This window comes from Meriones unguiculatus, chromosome 3, assembly GCF_030254825.1.
Source record: "Meriones unguiculatus strain TT.TT164.6M chromosome 3, Bangor_MerUng_6.1, whole genome shotgun sequence".
NCBI lineage: Eukaryota > Metazoa > Chordata > Mammalia > Rodentia > Muridae > Meriones > Meriones unguiculatus.
The window spans coordinates 6,254,831-6,276,749 of NC_083351.1; the positions used below are offsets into that span (position 1 = coordinate 6,254,831).

A 21,919-nucleotide genomic window follows, 5' to 3' on the forward strand; every position below is an offset into this window, starting at 1 on the left:
AACTTGGGTCCCTGTGCTCAGGGCTTAACAGTTTTCCAAGTTATTTCCCACCCTGGTGGTCCTCTGCGCAGCATAAGTCTCTAAAACAGGAATGTCTTAGTCCCTGGAGCAACCTTTAGGGAGGGACACCCCTGCTTTTCCCAGGCCCGTCCACCCTCCCCACACTTGTGACTGACATTTCTCAGAATATGCCTTTTCTCATATTCTGGAATTATTACCTCAAAGACAATGTGTTTTGCTTTCTAGAAGCTAAGTGGATATCCCGAGTTCCAAGACCCTCTCTCTCTCCACTGAAGCACATGAAGGGAGCGTCTTGCTAACCTTCTTGAAAGTGATCATTTCAGATGTATTTCCTTATTGCCATTGAAGTTAAGTAGCTTGCGTTCTGGAGTGAGTTCACATTCCAAGCTTACCCTCTCTGCTTCCCGGCTGGGTGGCCTCAAGTGGGTTCTGTAACGCCTCAGGTGTTCTGTTTCCTCCTCAGAAAAATAGAGTTGATGGGATCTGCTCCAAGGTTTGCCATGTGGATTAAGTGTGGTAGATTAACATGGCCAGCCACCAGGTTCACCTCTTCTTGCTTGTTTTGATGTAAGTTAAAAAGTTGCCATTTGCTCTCAAGATCCATCTTATTCTAACAAGGAGAAATGGTGGACCCTTCAGGCAGAGGGAGACTGATTTACAGAGATCCATCGGCTGTCAGGGAGGTGGGTGAGCCTGGAGGGAGAGCCAGCAAAGCCTTTCTGTCTGAATGGACTGTCCTCTTGGCTAAGCTCTGTATGTGCTCCTGACGCCTGCGCCGTGTCTCTGGCCCCCAGAAGCCCTCTCGAGTGACATGGCCCCTGCCTTCATCTTGGGTGGCTCAGGGCGACCTCCGGTGCAGGAGACAATCAAGTGGGCAGCGAGTGGGCGGGGTGTGCCAGGCAGTGCCAGCACAGGTGTTCCTCTCTGAGGCTGACGTGCTTCTGATAAGGAAGTACACTCAACCAGGATCTCCGTCTCACATAGTCTGCTCATGAGAAATTTCTTCTAGGGGGAAAACCACCAAAATCCCCTGTGTTCTGCCCTGACTTCTCCAACTACAAACAATTCCAAAAATAAATAAGCAAATCCCTTTCGCCTTCAGAGGCAGTGAAAGGACAGTGCAGGCCTCCTGTTTCCGAAGGCTCCTGGGTCAGGGGTGAGCCAGCCTCCAGGCCATTGTGCGGCATGGCGAATGTCTGAATGAGGTAACCCCTCTGTCATTTGGAAACCAGTGACGTGTAATCTGTTTCTCAGCGAAGCGAGGCATACCTAACAAGTGGCCACAACCGAAGACACTCAGGTTTCAGGTGGCTACTGGGCTGCGCTGGGGGAAAACCGATGGAAACAGCTTCCTGTGGGTGTTCAAAGCCAGAGCCTTGGAATTAAACGGACGAAGGCTAGCACTTTAGCTCAGTGGTACAGAGCCTTTGCCTTGCCTGCCGGCACCTGAGGCTTGATCCTCGGCATTGAAAAAGTAGGAAAGGAAGAAAAGAAAAAGAATTAATGCTGATGAGAGCGCTCAGTGGGTAAGGATGCTTGCTGACAAGCATGATGACCTAGAACTACTATGTGTTCCCTAGAAATAATGGTGGAAAGAGGAAGTGTTTCCTGTAAGTTGTCCACCTGTTTTGTGGTGTTCTTGTGCCTGTATGCATAAACATACACAAGTAAACGTAAATGTATCTTTAAAAAGAGTTGGACAGATGGGCTGGGCATAGTGGCATACACCTGTAATCCTAGCCCTCAAGAGGCTGAGGCAAGAGGGTCGTGAGTTCGATGCTGACCTAAGCTACTTAGCATGAAGCAGGTGTTTCGTGTACTGTGATACTTAACATGTACATGACCCCGATGAGAGCTTAGGACAGCAGGCTTTCCTCTGAAGAGCTGGACTTCAGAGTCTTGCTGCTTTGTCCTGATGGTCGGGAATAATTGAGGTCTGTAGCAGGTTATAGCCCCAGGAAAAGCTCTAATTTTCTGCCGTTGGAAGCGTGATGCTTGCGGGAGGGAATGGCTTTCGAATGACCGGTGCCCCTGCCACATATGATGTCTGACCTGACGCTTGCACGGTGTAGCGTGAACATCAGCTTTCCACACTGTGATACCGCGTGGTAACAGACGATTGGGCGAGCTCTGCGTCTGTAGCTGTGGTGCATGGGCCGAGGGCTTCAAAAACAGCCACCCGGGATCCCTAGGCTTGCAGGGAAGTGGCTGGGAAATGGCTGAGCAGCTGGCAGTAACCTTGACCTCCGTGGACTGTTCTGCTCCAGCTTTCCCACCCGCTGTTCTGGCCGGCTGGGGGTGGGGGGATGTGGTGTGTGACCCCAGTTCGCAGCATCCCACCCCAACCGCGACCTTGCTTTGAAGCTTCAAGCCCTATTTAAAAACTGACATTAATTTTACATTCTCTTCCCTGATACGTGCGTGTTTATTTTACTATAAAGAATATTTCTCCTTCGGAGTCAAATTGCCGCTCCAGAGAGATGTTTGTTTTCTTCCGTGGCTTCCTCTGCTCCCAGCAGTGGCTCCCCGCCCCCACCGCCCCCAGCTTGAAAACATGAGGATTAGGAAAAAGTCGTATGAATGTGAGGCAGAATTCGGACAAGAAGTACATTGGTTTTTTTCCCCTCTCATGCGTATGTGTGTGTGGTATGTGGGCACATGTAGATACACGAGTTCTCCTGTATGAGGACGGGTGCGTGCGTGTGCAGATGTGGCCGTGTGTACATGTGCCTGTGGAGACCAGAGGTTCATATCGGGAGTCTTCTGCAGTTGATCTCCACCGTATTCATGCAAGCAGGTTGTCTCCATTGAACCCAGAGCTGTCCACTGGGCGGTCCAGCTGGCCGGTGTGCTCTGGAGACCCCTTTGCCTTTTGGCCACTGAAGTGACGAGGTGGTCTGCAATGCCCACCTGTCATTCACCTGGGCTCTAGCAACCCAAACTCTGGTCTTCGAACTTGGGAGGCAAACACTTTACCCTCTGAGCCGTCTCCTCAGCCCAAGAAATGTGTGTATTTTTTTTTTAAGATTTAGTTATTTTTATTTATGTGTATTACGTGTGTGTCCGTGTGGGTTTGCCTGCACCACGCATGTGCCAGGTGCTGGAGGAAGCCAGAGGGCATTGTGTCCCCACCCTGGAATTACAGGTCATTGTGTCTGATGTATCAGGCCCTGATACATCACGGTAGCCCCATGGCCTAGCCTAGTCCTTGGGAAAGAGACAGAGAGTGAACTGATGTAACAGGCTTTGGGGGCAGAGATGGCTCAAAGACCTGCTCAGGGTTGGAAGGAGGCACAGAGTCCTTGCCAGGAAGAGACAGGCGGAGATGGTGAATGCAGAGGGCCTGTGTGTCCCTAGGACTTTTCTCCCTTTGGTCCAGTGGGTGTAGAGCTGTGTGTAGACACGGGATCTCAGGAGACGATGGGGAAGGGGCCGTGTAAGACAGATGGAGGAAGAAGGGACTGAGTGTGGACAGCTAGGCTCAGAGCTTACTCTGAGAGTGAGGAGAACCACCAAGGAACTGAGACCCTCGAGAATGGGAGACCTGTGCCCACCGCCACAGAGGGGGTGGGGAGAAGAGCGGTGGAGAGAAGAAATTGAGAATTTGCGAATATGCAGGGTTTTTTGAGGGGAAGGGGGATTGAGACGAGGTCTCACTGTGTAGCCTCGGCAGGCCTGGAACTTTCCATGTAGGTTAGTTTAGTTTCAAACTCACAGCACCAAATCTGGATTGAGAACTAGCGGTTCTAAAACATCCTAAATACTGCATGGATGTGGAGCTTGGAGTGGCTGTATCTTCTGAGAGTCTTCTGTATTGCATACTTAGATTCTGTGTATCTGCACATATATGTATATAATATTAACACATACCATTATAAAGTCATCGGTGACATTTGTACATGCATAGTATATATTTTTATACAGATTTTAATTCAAGTTCCTTATAAAAACTTGGAAAGTACAAATAAAAAAATCACAAAATAAAGATACATGTAGCTTTGGGAGGCACTGTGGACTCCGTTGGCTGACCCCTGTGTGGGCAAACTCATGGCCCATCAAAAATCAGAAGCTTGCCAAGAAAGTAGAGCGGGGAGACAGTCTGTTCACCCCTTTAAACTTAGTCAGCCTTGAAGCGGGTCACCCCATCCAACAGGGGCTGTGAGAGCCACCTGCCCTCCTGAGTGTGTCCAGAGGACTTGTCTTGAGGGGAGGGGACGGCCTCACTATAATGAACATATATCTTGCTTTAAAGCCAGCGCCTTGAAGCTCTGGTGGTTGAGTTTTATTTTAACTGTTTATTTATTAGTTTTTGAATTTATTTTATGTGCATGTACGTATGCTTGAGTGTATCCAGGTGCACCCGTGTGTGCGGGAGGTCAGGAGAGGGCAATGGAGCCGCTGACACTTGTTGCAGGCAGTTGTGAGGCATTGTGTGGGTGGGGGAGGAGAAGAGAGGGGGAGAGAAAGAGAGAGAGAGAGAGAGAGAGAGAGAGAGAGAGAGAGAGAGAGAGGAGAACGGGGTATCTAGATTACACCACCAGGCTGGCAACTAGGCTTTTAACACAGGCCCGATCCGCGTGGCACTGCCTCCCCAGTATCTGGCATTTAACACAGGGCATTTACTGCTGTCAGTTCGTGACTCCAGCAAGTCACCTGCTCTCTAGGGACAGCTTTGGGACTGTTTAGCTTAATGTTGCCACGTTCGCTTTGAAAAAGTCATCTTCTGGGCTGCAGAGATGGCTCAGAGGTTAAGAGTACCAGCTACCCTTCCAAAGGTCCAAAGTTCAATTCCCAGCAACCACATGGTGGCTCACAACCATCTGTATTGACATCTGGTGCCCTCTTCCGGCCTGTAGGCACACATGCAGGCAGGACACTATATGTAATAAATAAACCTTAAAAAAAGTTAAATCTTCTCACTTGCTCCTCAGCAGTCGCCACAATCACAGCTATAAGATGGTTCTGGAAAATCAGGTCTAGAAGCCCACCCTCACCTCAGTGCCTTTTGTAAGGAACTCACAATGTCCTATTTAGTCCATTATTCTAACCTTCTCCCCTGTAAGAATACACAGCAGGCCTTTGCCACAAACAGAGCCCTTCTTTCCATTCATAGACGACCCAAAACTCAGGTTCACAGCCTCTGGTAACGAATGGTTGTAGATTCCCCTGTGGATGGTTGGTTATACAGGCTGCCCGTGTGTGCTATCTTCTGATTGATCCTTGCTTCTCAGCCCAACGTTAACCCTGTGTGCTGGTGTTCCTGTCCTAGGCCAGGCAACGAGCAGTGGAGAACTTAGCCAGTGTCTTCCAAGCCAGTCTCTTCCAGAACTGCATTCCTGGGAACACAAGCATCTTTTTCCTCGGCCTGCCCCCCCCTTCCATGCCCTGAGTCACAGACTTGGTAGCCTCAATTAAGACAGACATAGTGGTCAGAGCTTACAGAAATGACCCCAGAGGAGATGGAAGCTTCAGGTCCTAATTAACTGGCTTTTTAACTACAGCTGAGTGTGCCTTTTTGAGTTAACTGGAGGGTGAGAATTCAAAGATGAATGAAAACACGTAAGGGTGCAGGAGAGCCACCTGTAATTAGGCGCCCCATAAAAGTGTCAAGAGAAGAAACCGGCACAGGGGTGGGCGGGCGCCTGTAGTCCCAGCGACCCAGGGAGCTGCTGCAGCACAGTTGTTGGCAGAAGTGAGACACCAGCCTGGACAATACAGCAAAGGCCCTGTTTCTAAATAACACAAAGAAGTGCATCAAGGGGACAAAGCCGTAGTGAGATTATGTGTATAAATATGAAATCTTGCCCCTTTTGGGGGGTGTACTGGCTGGTGGTGTTACCTTGACACAAGCTAGAGTCATCAGAGAGGAGGGAGCCTCAGTTGAGAACAGTCCCTCCATGAGCTCCAGCTATGGGGCATTTGCTTACATAGTGATTGATGGGGGAGGACCCAGGCCATTGTGGGTGCTGCCATCCCTGGGCTGGTGGTTCTAGGTCTAAAAGAAAGCAGGCTGAGCAAGCCACGAGCAAGGCAGTAAGTAAGCAGCAGCCTCTCTGTCCTCTGCATGAGCTCCTGCCTCCAGGTTCCTGCCCTGTTTGAGTTCCTGTCCTGGCTTCCTGCAGTGATGGACTACAGCGTAAAAGTGTAAGCCTAATAAACCCTTTCCTCCCCAGCTTGCTTTTTGGTCATGGTGTTTCATTGCAGCAATAGAAAACCTGACTAAGACAAGTTGGTACCAGAATAACGGGATGTTGCTGTGAGGAAACCTGACCATGTTTTGGGAGGATTGTGGGAAGACTTTGGAACTTTGAGCTAGAAAAGTAACTGAGTGTTGAGGGCTCAGTGGGGTGTTCTGCAGGAGCTTGGGAGGTAAGACTGTTGAGTGCAGTGCAAACGATGGAGGTCTGGCTTGAGAGGCTTCAGAGGGAAGCAAAGACTCTACTCAGCCATTTGTGTGAAGACTCTGGTTCTGGCCAGCTGGGGCTGAAGAGTCAGCTGTGATTAGGGAGACCAGAACCACTAAAGTGAAACCTTTGCTTTTCTGGGGTTCTCAATGCTGGTCAGCTGGAGCTGGGACATTAGTGGTGATTAAGAAAAGGCCAGCATCAATGAGGTGAAATCCTCTAGGAAGCGTTCCCTGAGAGTCAGCACACTACACTGTGTTTGGAGGCAGCCAAGGTTGGTGGCTTGAGAGTCACCCAGTGGTACTGGCTTTGAAGGCATGAAGGGGTGATGGAGAGCAGCTGAGGCTTGGCACTGTCAGAGGTCAGGAGAGGCCACTGGTGAAGATGCGGCCTCAGTGGCAGTGGAAGGCCCAGGTTTGAAGGGCTCGTGCAGAGAAGGTGAGGCTTGGCACCAAGAGGGGAGCCCAGGAGAGGCCATTGGTGAGAGTGCAGCCCAGTTGCAAAAGGGACCCTAGTAGTTTGGGGGTTACCAATTAGCAGCAGTGGAGTGGAGCCCGCTGGAGCCTAGATACAAGCTGTGTGTGCTGCAGAGGGCAGAGCTGGAAACGTGACCCAGCCCATTGGGGGGGTCTAGAAGATTGTGAGTGGATCCCAGACACTGGGCAGTTGGAGTTTGGTTTTGCTTTGATTGTGATTGTGGCCTGATTTTTTTCCCCTCTTGAAGTAAGAAAGTATTTTACTGGAGGCCACAGTTGAAAGATTTTGAGGTTTTTTATTTTTTTGAGTTTTTAAAAAAATTATTTATTATGTATATATAAGTGCTCTATCTGCATGTACACCTGCACGCCAGAAGAGGACATCAGTTCTCAGTATAGATGGTTATGAGCTACCATGTGGTTGCTGGGAATTGAACTCGGGACTTCTGGAAGAGCAGGCAGTGCTCTTAGCTGCTGAGCCATCTCTCCAGCCTGAAAGACTTGAGTGCTAAAGGACTTTCAATTTTAAAAGATTGGACATATATATGATATATATAATATGTTTAATATAGAATATAAGATATATATAGAGTATCTATCTATATATGTATGTATATTTTTTTTTCTCAAGACAGGGTTTCTCTGTATAGAGTCCACTGTCCTGGAACTTGCTCTGTAGACCAGGCTGGCCTCAAACTCAGAGATCTGCCTGCCAAGTGCTGGAATTAAAGGCTTGTGCCACCATTACCCAGCTAAGATTGCTATTTGAAAGGGATTGAAGTTTTAATGTGTTTGAATTTGTAACCTGTTTAAATTTGTGACTGTGGGACCTTAGAGTTATTTATGTTTTTAATGTGAGATCTTGAGGATGAACAAGAAAGAAAGGGCTGTGACTTGATAGTGCTGTGTTTGTGTGTCAGGTTGACAAGGGTTGGTTGTACTGCCTGGTTATGTTTTAACTAATACAAGCTAGGGTCATCAGAGAGGAAGGAGCCTCAGTTGAGAAAATGCCTCCATGAGATCCAGCTGTAAGGCATTTTCCCAATTAGTGATCAGCAGGGGAGGGGCCAGCCCATGACGGGTGGTCCCACTCCCTGGGCTGGAGGTCCTGGGTTCTAGAAGGAAGCAGGCTGAACAAGCCATGAGGAGCAAGCCAAGCAGCAGCAGCTCTCCATGACCTCTGCATGAGCTCCTGTCTCCAGGTTCCTGCCCTGTTTGAGTTCCTGTCCCGGCTTCCTTCAGTGATGGATCAGTGTAAAAGTATAAGCTGAATAAACCCTTTCCTCCCTAACTTGCCTCTTGGTCATGGCGTTTCGTTGCGGCAACAGAAACCCTAACTAACACAGGACAATTCATTGCCCTCCTATTTTCCAACGAGAATTAAGACGCCCATTGAACACATTTTACTGCAGGTTGTATCTGATTCTCCCCGCAGCCCCGACTTCAGCCTCTGTTATGCTTTCATTCTGTTACTGTGACAGACACCATGACCAAAGCGCACTTGGGGAAAGAATGCGTTTATGTCATCTTACAGGTTATAGACTGGGGTGTGAATAGGAATGGTCCCATAGGCTCATACATTTCAATGCTTGGTTACCACGGAGGCCTGTTAGTCAGGGTTCTCTAAATTAACAATTACAGAATGAATCACTATATATATATATATATATATATAATGTATATGTATATATATGTGTATATGTATATATGTATATATATGTATATGTGTATATATGTATATATGTATATATGTGTATATATATGTATATATGTATATATATATATGCATACACACACATACATATATGGGATTTATTAAAATGACTTAGTGGCTACAGTCCAACTAATCCAACAATGGCTGCCTGTGAATGGAAGGTCCAAGAATCCAGTAGTTGCTCATTCCACAAGACTGGCTGTCTCAGCTGGCCTTCAGTATACACTGGAATCCCATCTTTAGCATACAATGGCGTCCCAGAGAAGTAAGGTCTGACTCAGTGGTTCTCAGTCTGTGGGTCATGACCCTTTGGTTGATCAAATGGCCTTTTCACAGGGGTTCCCTAGGACAGCTGGAAAACAGATACTTGCATTACAATTCATAACAAAAGCAAAATTACAGTTATGAAGGAGCAATAAAAAGAATTTTATGGCTGGGGGTCACCACAACCTGAGGAACTCTTATCAGGAAGGTTGAGAACCACCGCTGTGATGCCAGTGAAGGAATGAACTTTCTATCAAGATGAGAGCAAGCAGGCAAAGAGTGAGAGCTTCATTTTCCAGGTCCTTGTATAGGCTTCCAGAAGGAATGCCCAGGTTAAAGGTGTGCCTTCCTCCCTCAAGATCTGGATTCAGTGATCCAGACTAAAAGTGGATTTTCCTTCAATTAAACAATAACAAATTCCTCATAGGTATGCCTTCTGTTTTTGAGTTTTAGTTCCAGATGCGGTTACCAAGAATTGACATCACTGAGGGAACTAAGAACCATGGGAAATGCTGCTTGCTGGTTTCCCCTCTCTCACAGGCTCATGCTTAGCTCATGTCCAGGGAATAGGACCACCCACAGTGGGCTGGGCACTCCAGACAATCCATCAGACACGTGTGTACTCCTCAGGACAACCTCAGCTGTGCCAAGCTGACAGAGCTGAGAGAGTAGCCTTCTGGTCTTGTCTTCTCTGACCATGCTCAGGAACGCTGGGGCCACTTTGAAAAGGAAGAAGCAAGGAGGTTTCCAGCAGGGCAAACAGTTGGGATTTGGCAGGCAGCTGAAAGAGGTGGGATTGCATCACAGCTTGGTGACCTGGAAGTGTCAGGACAGAGGAGGGGAGGGATGGAGGGAGCAAAGAAACTTGTTGAGTGGGACAAGGGCTCCCAGGAGTGGAGGCCTTTGGTTTCCTGTTCTTAGGTTAGGATACTTACAGCAAATTGGCTCTGTTGGTTGCAGCAAACAGAGGGGTGGAAATGTAATTTCTGTGTTTACTCTTGAATTTTGACAGTAGTGAAACTCTACGTGTGTGTGTGTGTGTGTGTGTGTGTGTGTATTGATTGTGTGTGTGGTGGGTGCAATGTGGAAATCAGAGGTCAACAATGGGTACCTTCCCCATTTTTTTATAGGTTTTACAGGCATGCGCCTCCAAGCCTGGCTTCTCTCCAAACTTTTTTTTTTTAAGCCTTATTGTATTATTATTGTTGGGGGTGGAGCGTGTGCCCCGGGCATGTGTGGAAGCCCGGGAATCACTCTGCGGAGTTGGCGGTTCCCGTCCACCTTGACAAGGGCCCCAGGACAGATGCAGGCTGCCAGGTGTGCAAGGCGAGCACCTTTGCCCACTGAACCATCTCTCGAGGCTTTCCAACGTTTTAAAAATGGTTTCTACTTTTCCTGTATTTCTCAGCACAGTTCTAACATTTCTTTTTGTGATATAGACGTGTCAACTTTTTGTGGGTTTTGCCATTTCAAAGAAATCCTGTATTTTCCTCTGGACTCCAAGAGAAATTAGTAGCTGACTGTTCAGTTTGCACCCCAAGCCAGTCCCTGGGTTTCATTGCCAATGGGCATCTTGTCTCTGAGTTTGGTGTTCACTCAAACCATGCTATGGGGGAGGAGGCTGGGCTGGGGGAGGGGTAGCACTGTACAGGGACTTGTCTCCTGTGGAGGGATGGGGGGACTCCCACACATGGAGAAGAGGGTAGAAGAGCCTGGGAGTTTTTCTGCTTGGGAAAATCTCTTTGGTGGCTGACACTGGGGGATCATTAACCTGTGAAAGTTCTATCTCTTCTGCACCTGGGTAGCTGTCTGAATTCCTCTCCTCCCTGTCTACTCTGTCAAAATAGAGCTACTTTTCTGAGACTGTGGGCTCTGGGCAGTCTAGGAGACCCAGTCTCTACACCTTGGAGAACTGTGGGCTCAGGATCTTCAGAGCCCACAGAGGCCGGCTCTGCTCCCAGACTTGCTTTTAGGCTCTGAGGAAAGGGGGAGGCACCAAGGGTCAGAGCCCTGGGGCATCAGGCTGGTCATCCCCAGGGGCCCGGGTTCCATGGATCTAGAGGCTGGCTTGTGAACAGCACAGCTCGGTGCCTGAGGCCTTGGGGCAGTGTGTGCCTTTTCTGTTTATGTTAATAGCACCCGGGGGAGATGTCTTGTTTTGTTTGTTATTTTGAGACAGGGTCTTACTCTATAGCCCTGGCTGTCCTGGAACTCTCTGTAGACCAGGCTGGATCTTATAAAGATCTGCCTGCCTCTGCCTCCCATCCTGAATGCTGGGATTAAAAGCCACTCCTAGCCTTTGATGTCTTTTTCAAAGACTAGACATGGTTCTGAAGGTGTATGGGACATCCTGACCTGCCTAACTCTCCTCTCTGGGGCTCTAGTACCAAGGCCCCAGGCAGGGCTGCTGGGGGCCGTGGGAAGCCCCTGACCTGGGCTTTGTGAGTCTTGGCTGGGGACCTCCCACATCCTGGCCATCTCAGCAGCCCAGTCCTCCCATGCTGGGCTCAGCGATCCCTGGGAACTTCTGGCCCAGAGGACCAGAGGACTGGCGTTATCTGGGGCAGTTGTGGGCCTGGAGCTCCTTCCCCCTCTGAGCTCCACTTTTCATAAAGGCTTAAGTCTAAGAACCTTGCAAGAGGACAAGGCAAAGCAAGAGCTTCATAGGTCCAGCACAAACCAGACCGGTTCCATGCTAGTTCTGCCGTCAGAACCTGTGTGAACTGGGCCTGTATCCCAGCTGCTGAGAACAGATTTCAGGGTCAGCCCTGGCAACTTAGTGAGATGCTCTCAAAACTTGGGAGGCAGCATCAGGCAGATCTCTGTGAGTTGGAGGCCAGCCTGGTCTACATAGTGAGTTCAGGCCAGCCAGGCCTACACAGTGAGAGAACTCGTTTCCAAAAAAAAAAGGTGCTTATTAAAAAGGGCTGCAGCTCCAGGTCTGACAGGGGCCTGAGGGTTCTGCCCTTCCTGGTGATGCCCAGGGAAGGGGGGGCAATATCCTGGTTAGTGTTTGCTTCTTTGTTTTTCAACTTGTCGCAACTCAGGGTTACCTGGGAAGAGAGACCTCCCTTGAGGAGCCACGCCCTACATTCTGCCTGTAGGCCAGTCTGGGGGGGGTATTTTCTTGATTAATGATTGGCGTGTCCCAGCTCACTAGGGACAGCGACACCCTTGGGCAGGTGGTCGCAGTGGTCCTCAGAAAGCAGGCTGGGCAGGTCGTGGGGAGCATTTCCCTTGCCCTAGTTTCCCTTAGTGGACTATGACCAGGGATGTGGAGCCAAACAACATCTCCCCGCCCCCCCTAAGCTGCTTTTTCTCATGCTCTTTTATCACAGCAATAGAAAGCAACTTGAGACAGAAAGAGGCCGGGAGACTAGCTCTCACTTTATAAATAGTGCCTTCAGTCCGCTGATTTTAAGGGATCCGGGCAGGGGCTATCTATGCTTGCCATCCTGAAACACTCTGCGGCTCCAGGATGGGGAGAACCCTGAGGACTCCCCGCGTTCGCCCCGGCCTCCTACAAGAGCAACCGAGCTGTCTCCACCTCCTAGCACCCCGCTGCTATTCCTCCTGCCGTGCTGGGATAGACCTGGCTGTTAACACTAGCGGACTGTGCTGTGGGGCAGCGGGCTCTGGCCCCGCCCCATCCCAGGGATGCTCCGCCTCTGGCCGCGCCCCGCCTCGCCCCACCCCGCCGCCCTCTCCAAGCCCGTTGTTCAGCCCCGCCCCAGCCGCGCCCCTCTGCCGAAGCTTCCTCGCTCGCTTGCTCACCACCACCTCCTCCAGCACAGGCCGATCCTCAGGCCCTGTGGGTTGCACACTGCTGCCTGGAGACTAGAGTCCTCCGGTCACTCCGGGACCCTCCCACCGTGTCCCCTGGGCAACTGTCTCCAGGGAGACTGGGTCCGCCCCTGCCACCGACACCTGGTACGAAACCCACCTGTGCGGGAGTCTGTGGGGTCCCTGTGTCTCCCCCGGACTAGCCAGATGCTCTGCCCCACCTAGCACTGGGCTTTGTTGGCCTGGGTTTGGGTGGGCAAGGTGGGAGGTCATCAGGGGTCCAGGGTGGAAGGGCTTAGGAGAGGCTGGAGCATTCAGAGGCCACAGCACCCCACTGGAGAGGCCGACCCACACCCAGGGTCGAGCTTGCCTGGGATTCCCTAGTGTGTGTGTGTGTGTGTGTGTGTGTGTGTGTGTGTGTGTGTGTGTGAAGAATGCTGAGTTGCATCTTTTTGTGACTCTCTAAAGATGAAATTCTGGGTGTGTCTCCTGCCGCCCTTGATGGGATGAGCCGGACCCTCAGTGGAGGTCCCGAAGAAGAGGACGCGCTGTTTACTTCTCTGGAACCGAAGCAGTTCTGTGCGCGCTCCCCCTCCTCCCCCCTCCTCCGTCCCCAATTCCCTACCCAGCAGTCGGCAAAGCTTCATCCCTCCCTAGCTTTGCCCTTGAATAAAGAGGGGCTAACAGAAGTCATACCCAGGCCTGGAGGTCCAGTCCCTCTTCCACCTTGGGACTTACTCCTTCCTGATGAATCCCTGGTGCATTTTTTCCTGGCTCCTTATCTCCCGTCCTGAATTCCTGAGGATGCAGTCTTCTGGGCTCCATCATGCTTTCTGCTTTGTCTTTCCCGTTTTGTTTGGTTTTGGTTTTAGGTTTTTCTTTCTTTCTTTTGATGCTTTCTTTTGGCCCTTCTGGTTCCCCTGGATCTGTCCTGCTATTGTTGGTCTTGCTCTCTTAGTATTGTCTTTTTCACTGCTCAGCATGTAAGTTGTTTCTTCTTTTAGTCTTTGGCCCAAGACTAAAAGAAGTCTCGGGTGACTCTGCTGATAGTTTCTTGGAAAGCCCTAGTGGTCCTCCCTGGATGCTAAGCCGGAGGTTCTATCCACACCCAGCTGCCCAGGCACCTGCAGGGTTGCTGAGCGTCCTTTCAGGGCCTGGGCTGGCAGGCTGGCCGGCTTGAGCTTGGACCCTGATAAATGTGTGCCTGTGGAGGACACGCTATTTCCAGTGGACTCCTAAGGGCTTTGCTTTTGTCTTATACAAAGCAAGTAATGAGTGGATTGTTTCGTGCCCTTTCACCAGCCCTTCCTTCCCGCTCTACCTAATAGAATCCAGGCTCAAGTTGCCCCACCATACAGGTGTCCAGGACCCGTCTCTCATATCTCTCTTCGGGAGCAGGTTATTTCTAGGTGTGCCCAAGGTGGAGAGGAAACACCCCTCTTCTCACAGCTGTCCTTTTTCCTCTCTAGCCCAACAAGGATGAATTTGCCCTTAGATTTGGCTTTGAAAAGAGAGCTGCATGAGAAATCAAGGCCTAAACTTCATGAATCAATTTTTTTTTCAGCCATCAGATGGAATTCAACCTTAGGCATGGCTCAGATCAATTAACTTTGCTTTTGTAAAACCAACCAACAGCTCTAAAAGACCGTCTGAGCCATCTCTGCGTCCACCCCTGCTTCAGGTCTGGGAACGCTCTTGTGCTTTGCTTATGTGTTACCAAAGGGAGCTAGGGTGGCACTGGCACAGGGGGTGAGAAAGGCCAACACAGCCAAATGGATGGAGCTATAAGAAGAGAAACAGATGAAATGGCTCCTTCAAGGCTGGGGCTTTTTGCACATTAGGCAGGCCTTCCCACTGAGCGATATCCACGGCCCTGAGGTACATCTTCTATCAGCATGTACTCAGTTTCTGAAATTCTGTGTTTAAAATGTTCTTTCCTCCTTTCATTCTTTTCAGACATCTAAGGAGCAGAGAGCCAGGCAGAAGTGGGATGAAGTTCACTGATGGCAAAGCACCGTTAATTTCCCAGGCAGAGGGGCCTTGGCTTGTCTTTCTTGGCCCATCTGAAACAGGTAGGTTGGGGAAGGGAAGATGTAGAGAGGAAAGGAATACAGAGGAAGGAGGAGATGCTGTATTAAGAAGAAATTTGAAGAAAATCGACCCTCTCTGACTTCTCTGTGGGACTAGCATACTCAAAGGAAAGAGAATGGGGGTGGAGCTAGGTCCTATCATTGAGTAGGGACTTCGGTGTCTAGAGAGACTTGGACAGTCACAGGATCAAGATAGGATGCTCTTTAAGAGCTTCTGGGCCACCTAACTTGGAAGAAGAATGTGTGTGTTTGAATGCTGGGTCTCCAGTTTGTGGAACTGCTTGGGAAGGAGTAGGAGATGTGGCCTTGTTGGAGGAATGTGTCACTGGGGGCAGGGGTGGAGGTTCCAAAAGACTCCAGCCATTCCTAGTGTCTCTTTCGGCCTCATGGTTGTGTTTCAAGCTGTGTGCCCTCAGCTTCTCCAGTGCCATGCTTGCACTAGGGAGCCGGGCACCGCGCTCCCTACCATCATGCCCATAGACTCCAACCCTCTGAAATCACAAGCCCTAATTAAACTCTTTCCTCTACAACTTGCCTCGGTTATGGTGTCTTGCCATAGCAATAGAAAGGTAACTGAGGCATCCCCCATCCAGGCAGTGGACAGCTGGCTGTGGGTACTGGGCTCTGTGGTGGGACAGTCTGGGGTCCCTTCCAGTCCTTGTGGGTATGTGATTATTCTGTGTGCACGGAGAACATTCTGCCTGCACAGCTGGCGTCATTTCAGGCAGGGCCAGTGTCACCCAGCCGCTGCCTCATCATCTCAGGCCCTTCTTGGTACTTTGCTAAACCTCTTTGTTGGTTGTGGAGTTCTTAAACAAAATTTTAGCATTGGAAGTAGGTAGAAACTCAGTTTCCAAGATGCCTTAAATATCTTTACATTTATTTTAATTGTGTGTGTTCAGGCACACTTATGCACGATGGTGTGTGTACAGAGGTCAGGGGACAATTCTGTGGAGCTGTGTTTTTGTTTTTGTTTTTTCATTCTGCCTTTATGTGGGTTGAAGGGCGTGAACGCAGGTCACGAGCCTTGCACAGCAAACACTTTCACTCATCTCCATGGCTCAGGAAATGCCCTTTAATAATATTTTCAGCCTTTGTTCTTAAAACATTTGAATTTTTCCAAAGATTTCTTTTTATTTTATGTGTCTGAGTGTTTGTCTGCATGTTTGTGCACCACGTGCTTGCAGTGCTCATGGAGGCCAGGAGAGGGCACTGGATTCCCTGACACTGGAGTTCTGCATCTTCTGGGTACTATACAACCATTACAGTGTGACCCCACAGCATCTGTGGATGCCCATCCTGGGTCTGCACAAGAATGAAGCTGTCCTAGGTGGAAGAGAGGCTCAGGGGCTCTGTCACTGCTGAACCAGTCAGCACTGGTAGATCCAGGGAGAGACCCCCAGGCTCCAATGAGTGGGATTGTCCTAGTCAAATTACCTGGGTTAGAAACCAAAACCAAAACCCATGAGTCAGAGAAAAGGGCTGGTGGGGAGGAAGGGAGTTGGTAGGAATTGGAGGGAGATTAAAAAGTTGAAAGATGGCTAGGACGGAACCTAGACACTTGCACACAGAATGGTGAAAGCTCAGTGGATTGGCCTCCACCCGGTCACCGTGCAGGGTCCTGCAAAGCTTCTCTCTGAGGAAACTGATCTCAGAACAACAGCCACCGTCAATCCTGACGTTGATTGCTGGCTCGTGAGGCCCTTTGCACAGTGAGCCCTACCAGTGTACAAGTGCGGTTAGCAGCTGTGCTGTGTGACTCCGAGATGTCACTCCTGGGAGGCAGTGGAAGCTTTAGGAAGTAAGACATGGCGGGCAGGAGTAGGCCACTAGGGGTGAGGGTGGTAGCCCTGGGTTTTGCTGTGCTGTCTGTGTCTTGTTCTGCCGTGAGGTGAACAGCATCTGCCCCAGGCTTCTGCAATCCATGAACTAGCTGTTCCACCATACCTGCCCAGTGGTAGTGGACTGAGACTCTCTGAAACCGTGAGCCAAAATAAGTATTTCCTTCCTAAGCCATTTCTGCAAACTGTTTTTATCCCAGTGAAGCAACAGTAGCTCACTGTGAAGAGTTTTGCTCTCATATTTGACCCGGCAGCGCTGGTGGTCACACATAGTTAAGCTCGTAGCAGGAATGATATAGACAGAAAAAGGGAGCTAGGAGTTGCTATGTGGTTTGTTTTGTTTTTCTTTTAAAGGAGGGGCAAAGTGCACTTGCATATTAAAACTAAGATAAAGGGCTGAGATACAGCTCAGTCGGCAGAGCACTCGCCTAGCACAAAGCCCTGGCTCAGTCCTCAGCGTGAGCTGGGGTGATGGGGCATGTTTGTCATCCCAGCACTTGGGAGGCAGGAGGAGCAGAAGTTCAAGATCATTCTTAGCTAAATAGTGAGTTTAGGGTTACCTTGAGATTCTGTCTCAAACAAACAAACCCCTATTGCATCAGAAATAATGTTTTTAAAAAAAATAATATTACTTTTATTTTTAAGACAGGGGCTCTCTGTGTAGCCCTGGTTGTCCTAGAACTCTCTGTGTGGTCTAAGCTGGTCAAACTCGCAGAGATTTACCGTCTTCTGCCTTCTAAATGCCGGCATTAAAGGCATGAGCCACAACCGACCGGCTTTATTACTTTTACATTTTGAGCAGGTGAGCTCGTGTGTGCGCGTGTGCATGCATGCACAATGCCCAGGTCAGAGGCGTCAGATCCCAGTGGTGCTGCAGTTACAGGTAGCTGTGAGCCACCCAGACAGTGTGGGTTCTGGGAGCCAAACTCTGCTTCTCTGGAAGAACAGCAGGTACTCTCAACCACTGAGCCATCTCTCCTGCCTCTGGTTTGGGCTTTTTGAAAAAGGGTCTCACTGTATAACTCTAGCTGGTCTATGAGTCTCTATGTATTTCACTTACCCTTGAGCTTGGAGCAGCCCTTCTGTCTCTGTTTCTTGAGCGCTAGGATTACAGCTGTGCATATCTGTACCTAATTTTTAGAGGCAGGGTTCACTGTATAGCCCAGGCTGGCCTTGAACTCATGACCTTCCTGCTTCTGTGTCTTTGGTGTCTGAAATTATGCCTGGTTCATTTAAGACTTTTTTTTTAGATGTAAATTCTCAAAAATATGACATATACCTTTTTCTTTTTGAGGAAGTGACAGAAGAAAGTCTTCCACTAATTGAGAAAAAACCAAAAAACAAACCAAAACAAAGAACATGAGCCAGGCATCATGCAGGTACCTCAGTATTGAGCAGGCTGAGACTAGAGGTCACCCTAGGTGCAAAGCAAGAAGAAAACTGAAAACAAAATAGATACAATGTAAAGCTGTGCCTGTTTGGCTCCCCTGCCAAATGACTTTGAGTGTTTCAGATGCTGTCTTTGGGTCTTAGGAATGGATGGAAAACAGCACTATGTTACTATAACTAAATATCCGTGGCAGGCCACCTACAAAGAAAAGATGTTTATTCGGTTCATAGTGTTGGGGGCTGAAAGTCCAAGGTTTAATTACTCAGTTGTTGGTTCGGCTTGCAAACCTAATGCTGGATGGCTTTGTGGTAGGCACACTGGCAGGAGGGAGCCATCCAGCACTAAATTGGAAACCAGGGCAAGGGCTACGCTCCCCTTTTCGGGTCCTTACCCTGAGGATCCAGGCCTAGTCACCCGGGTTCCGCCTCAGGATCCAGGCCTAGTCACCCGGGCTCAGGGCCGTTGTACTTGTTCCTACCACACTCTCGCCTCCTAGCCCCTGTTTTAGCCACCTTTGCTGGACCTTCATTTCCTTGTGGCCTTACCCTAGGACCTAGCCCCAACCCTCCATCCGCAGCAATCTCCCTGCAAGGCCTTCTTTTGTTTGAGGCCAGCTCTATGAAATCATCTTGTTCATTCCATTTCCTTTTGATTTTCTGTCTTCTTTCACTAGACTGCAGATTCCCTAAGAACAAGGGTGATTGGTGCCTGTCATCTTCCTGCTGGACACATAAAAGTAAATGTCTAAACGAGCTGAGCAGCATGGCTCTTCATGGCTCCTTCTGAGGGCCTCTGAGGGTGTGTGTGTTTCCGGGGCTTTGGGCTTTCCTTGGTATCCACAGTCTTAAGAATGTTCTTTCTCAGGGAGTGTCCCCGGAGACTTGCTGTGAGGTGACCCTTTGTGTAAGACCCCTTTGGACTCTGCCCCTGAGGTGCCCACCTGTGCTGGTTTTCCTCGTAGATCGGTCTCAGCTGAGGAAATGAGTGCTTTCATCTGAAGGGCTTCCTGAGGATGAGGGGCGCCTGCAAACAGGTCCCTTGTAGGAGCTGCCGAGTTCAGCAGCCACCACAGCTCACTGTTCATCTACCCCACAAATGGAGTGCCCTCTCCATTCACTGTGGAGATGGATGCCAGGCACAGGCCTGCCAGCCTGAGTGTAGGGATCCTTACACTATGCGTAGTCACCTCCTGGAAGTTTCTGTGACTCAGACTCTCTTGGGCTAATTAAATTGTCATTTTGAGTCTGAAATCCAGGCTTTGGACAGATGGCGTATCTGTGCGCTCTGAGAATGAGTGTTCTGTCTCCACAGACATGTAGGGGTGACTCCCAGGGGAGCCTTTACACTCTTATTCTGGAGTGACTCTGGCCCCCTTTGGAGGAGCACTGAAGAAGCATGACATAGCTTTCCCAGGGGAGAAAGATGATTATCATCCAGAGAAGCAGGACACAACTTCCCCTCTTTGTCTTGTTGCCTGTTCCCAGTGTAGCCTGCCAGAGTGACTCATGTGTTCCCAGAGGAGGCCATTCCCTGGGACTCATGACTGCAGGACCCCAAAGGCTGCCTTTATGTTGACAAAGGCTAGGGAGCTGGCCCGGTTAGAATCAGCCATATTTGGCATGGACCCCGGAAAGAGGTAGCGTGTAATAGTCCAGAGACTGTGGCCACCAGGAGTCCCGGGAGATGGTTGAGAAGATAGGCAAGGACCTTCCTGGGGAACCCCGAGCTTGGATCAAGACTCCAGCTGGTGGGGCTCCCAGCCCAGGGCTTTTATTGCTTCCAGGCTTCTCTGAAGTCTCCTAGGGTCCCTGAAGCATTCCAGGATGCTGATGGTAGCCCAGGTATGTCTGTTAAAGTCTTTGGAGAAAATTCTCTCTTGGATCTATGCGTGTGTCCACACACATGTACAACAGAGGCACACAGAAGTCAGAGGACAGTCTCTGGTCTTGTTCCTCAGGAACACTTCCACCTTTCTGTTTGAAACGGGCCCGGCCCCTCACTGGCCTGCAGGTAAGCTTCTAAGCTTCGCTAGATGACCAGTGAGCTGCACCGCTGTCTCTGGCTGTCCCATGTTGCCAGCTCTGGTATTGCAAGCATACGCCACTGTACATAGCTTTTGATGTAGGTTCTGGGGAGGCCTCAGGTTCTCAGGCTTGCAGGGCAAGTAGTTTACTGGCCAAGCAGTCTCCGCAGGCCCATCGCTGTTGGACCTTTAAGACTCAGTCAGATCCTACATGTCCACCTTGTGCCAAAGAAAACTGGTTGGGAGCATTCAGAATTTGTAAGAGGTTTGTTGGATCTGCCACAGTGCTGTCCCGTAGCTGATTTTGTAGATCATGTGGCACAAGTTAGCTTAAAAGACACTTTCTGAATGGCTTAGGTACAGACAGAGAAGCCAGGACGAATGCCTGAGATTCGGGTATTGCTAACTCTGTCTTGCGATGACACCTCCCCAGTGACTCAGGACAATCCTGGCCCTCACTGACCCTCTGTCTAAGCTGTTTGAGCTGCCCTCCTGACTCATCACCTGATGGCAGCACAGAGGGCAGGAATTGGCTGTCAGAGGCAGCCAACCTGCAAGGAAAAGACTTTCTGAACAGGAAGAGTGTCTTCTAGCGGAAGGCATTGCTTCATTCACGGAAAAAGATGCTTTTTGTGGGACAGAGCAGAAAAACCAAGTGATGCCTCATTGGGATGGTACAGGGGGTAAGTGTGAGAAGCCTGACATCTTGAGTTTGGGTCCCTGGAACCCATGTGAAAGGTTGCATGCAGTGGAAGATGAACAGACCGGAAGAGGAAGCAGAACCGGCTGGGAGGTGGCTGGCTGGCTGGCTGGGAGTGTGCAATACAACCTCTGCCTTCCGGCTAATTAAAAATTAAAGTAAATACATAAACAAATCAGTGCACATGTGGCACACGCCTGTAACCCCAGCACTCAGGGAGGCAGAGGCAGTGGATAGCTGTGAGTTCGAGGCCAGCCTGGTACTCATACTCAGAGTGACTACAGGACAGCCAAGGCTACACAGAGAAACCCTGTCTCAGCCCCCTCCAAAAAAATATTCAAAAAAAGAGAGAAAGCTTCAGTTCCCTCCCCGTTGTCTTAGAACCCCAGAATGATTGTGCATGCCACCGACCCTAGTACTCAGCAAATGGAGACAGAGGCCAGAACTCCATGAGAGTACAAGCCTGGGTCGTGAAAATATCTTTGCTTTAGAGACAATGTCTCTCCTGTGTCCCCAGCTGGCCTCGAACTCGTGTGTATTTGTTGTCATGCCTGGCTCTGTTGCTCAGCTTTCTGTCCATGAGATCCGTTGCGTATCTGTAGATTCTTCCTTGGTCCTCGCTGTCGCCTAACGTTAACTGGGAAGGAAAGCTTGCATCCTCCCACTGATTTCCCCCTGAGACGTGCTCGTGAGGGTGACTGTGCAGTGCTTTCAACTCTCTGACGTGTCTGTGCTTCAGTCTGTGCTTGGGCAGGGACTATGGCTGGCTTGGTCCCAGGGCACAGTCAGGCTCTGCTTCTGCTCCAGGAGAGCGCTACAGTTTCCTCCGTGGCTGCAGCAGCATGCGTTCTTGGGGTAGCTCTAAACGCCCTGGACCTGCTTCCCTGGACCTGTCACATCCTGCTGGAAAGGGATGGTTCTAGACTCGTTCCAGGGAAGAGAGAAGGGGTTCCCCGTTCTCTGGTCTTGAAGATGAGCTTTCCATGTGGCCTTCCCCATGGCTGAATAAAGTTATTTTAGACTTAATTCTCGGCCACCAGCTGGGTATGTGCAGAGGAAACGTTCCTTTCCACCTGGCCGAGGGGCAAGAAAGCAAACCCAGAGCTTTGGGTAGGGGCCCAGAAGCCCACGACTCTTCGGTCATATGACCGGCATGTGCCAGAAGGCAACCCTGACTTCCCAAGCTCGGAAAGAAAGCTCAGCGTTGTAGCTG

At 49.9% G+C, this 21,919-nt stretch overlaps 1 protein-coding gene across 11 annotated transcripts in view; it reads left to right on the top strand.

The window, feature by feature from the left end:
- Positions 1-21,919, top strand: part of Pik3cd (phosphatidylinositol-4,5-bisphosphate 3-kinase catalytic subunit delta) — a 47,961-nt gene that overhangs the window by 10,599 nt on the left and 15,443 nt on the right. For 4 of the 11 annotated variants that reach the window (XM_060379045.1, XM_060379049.1, XM_060379050.1 and 1 more), the window contains exons 1-2: positions 12,621-12,809; positions 14,619-14,734. The gene's annotated coding sequence lies outside the window, so the exon portion shown is untranslated. Of the gene's footprint in view, positions 1-12,620; positions 12,810-14,618; positions 14,735-18,656; positions 18,782-21,919 lie in introns of those variants that run through there. The other 7 variants (XM_060379041.1, XM_060379046.1, XM_060379047.1 and 4 more) reach the window with 4 other exon arrangements.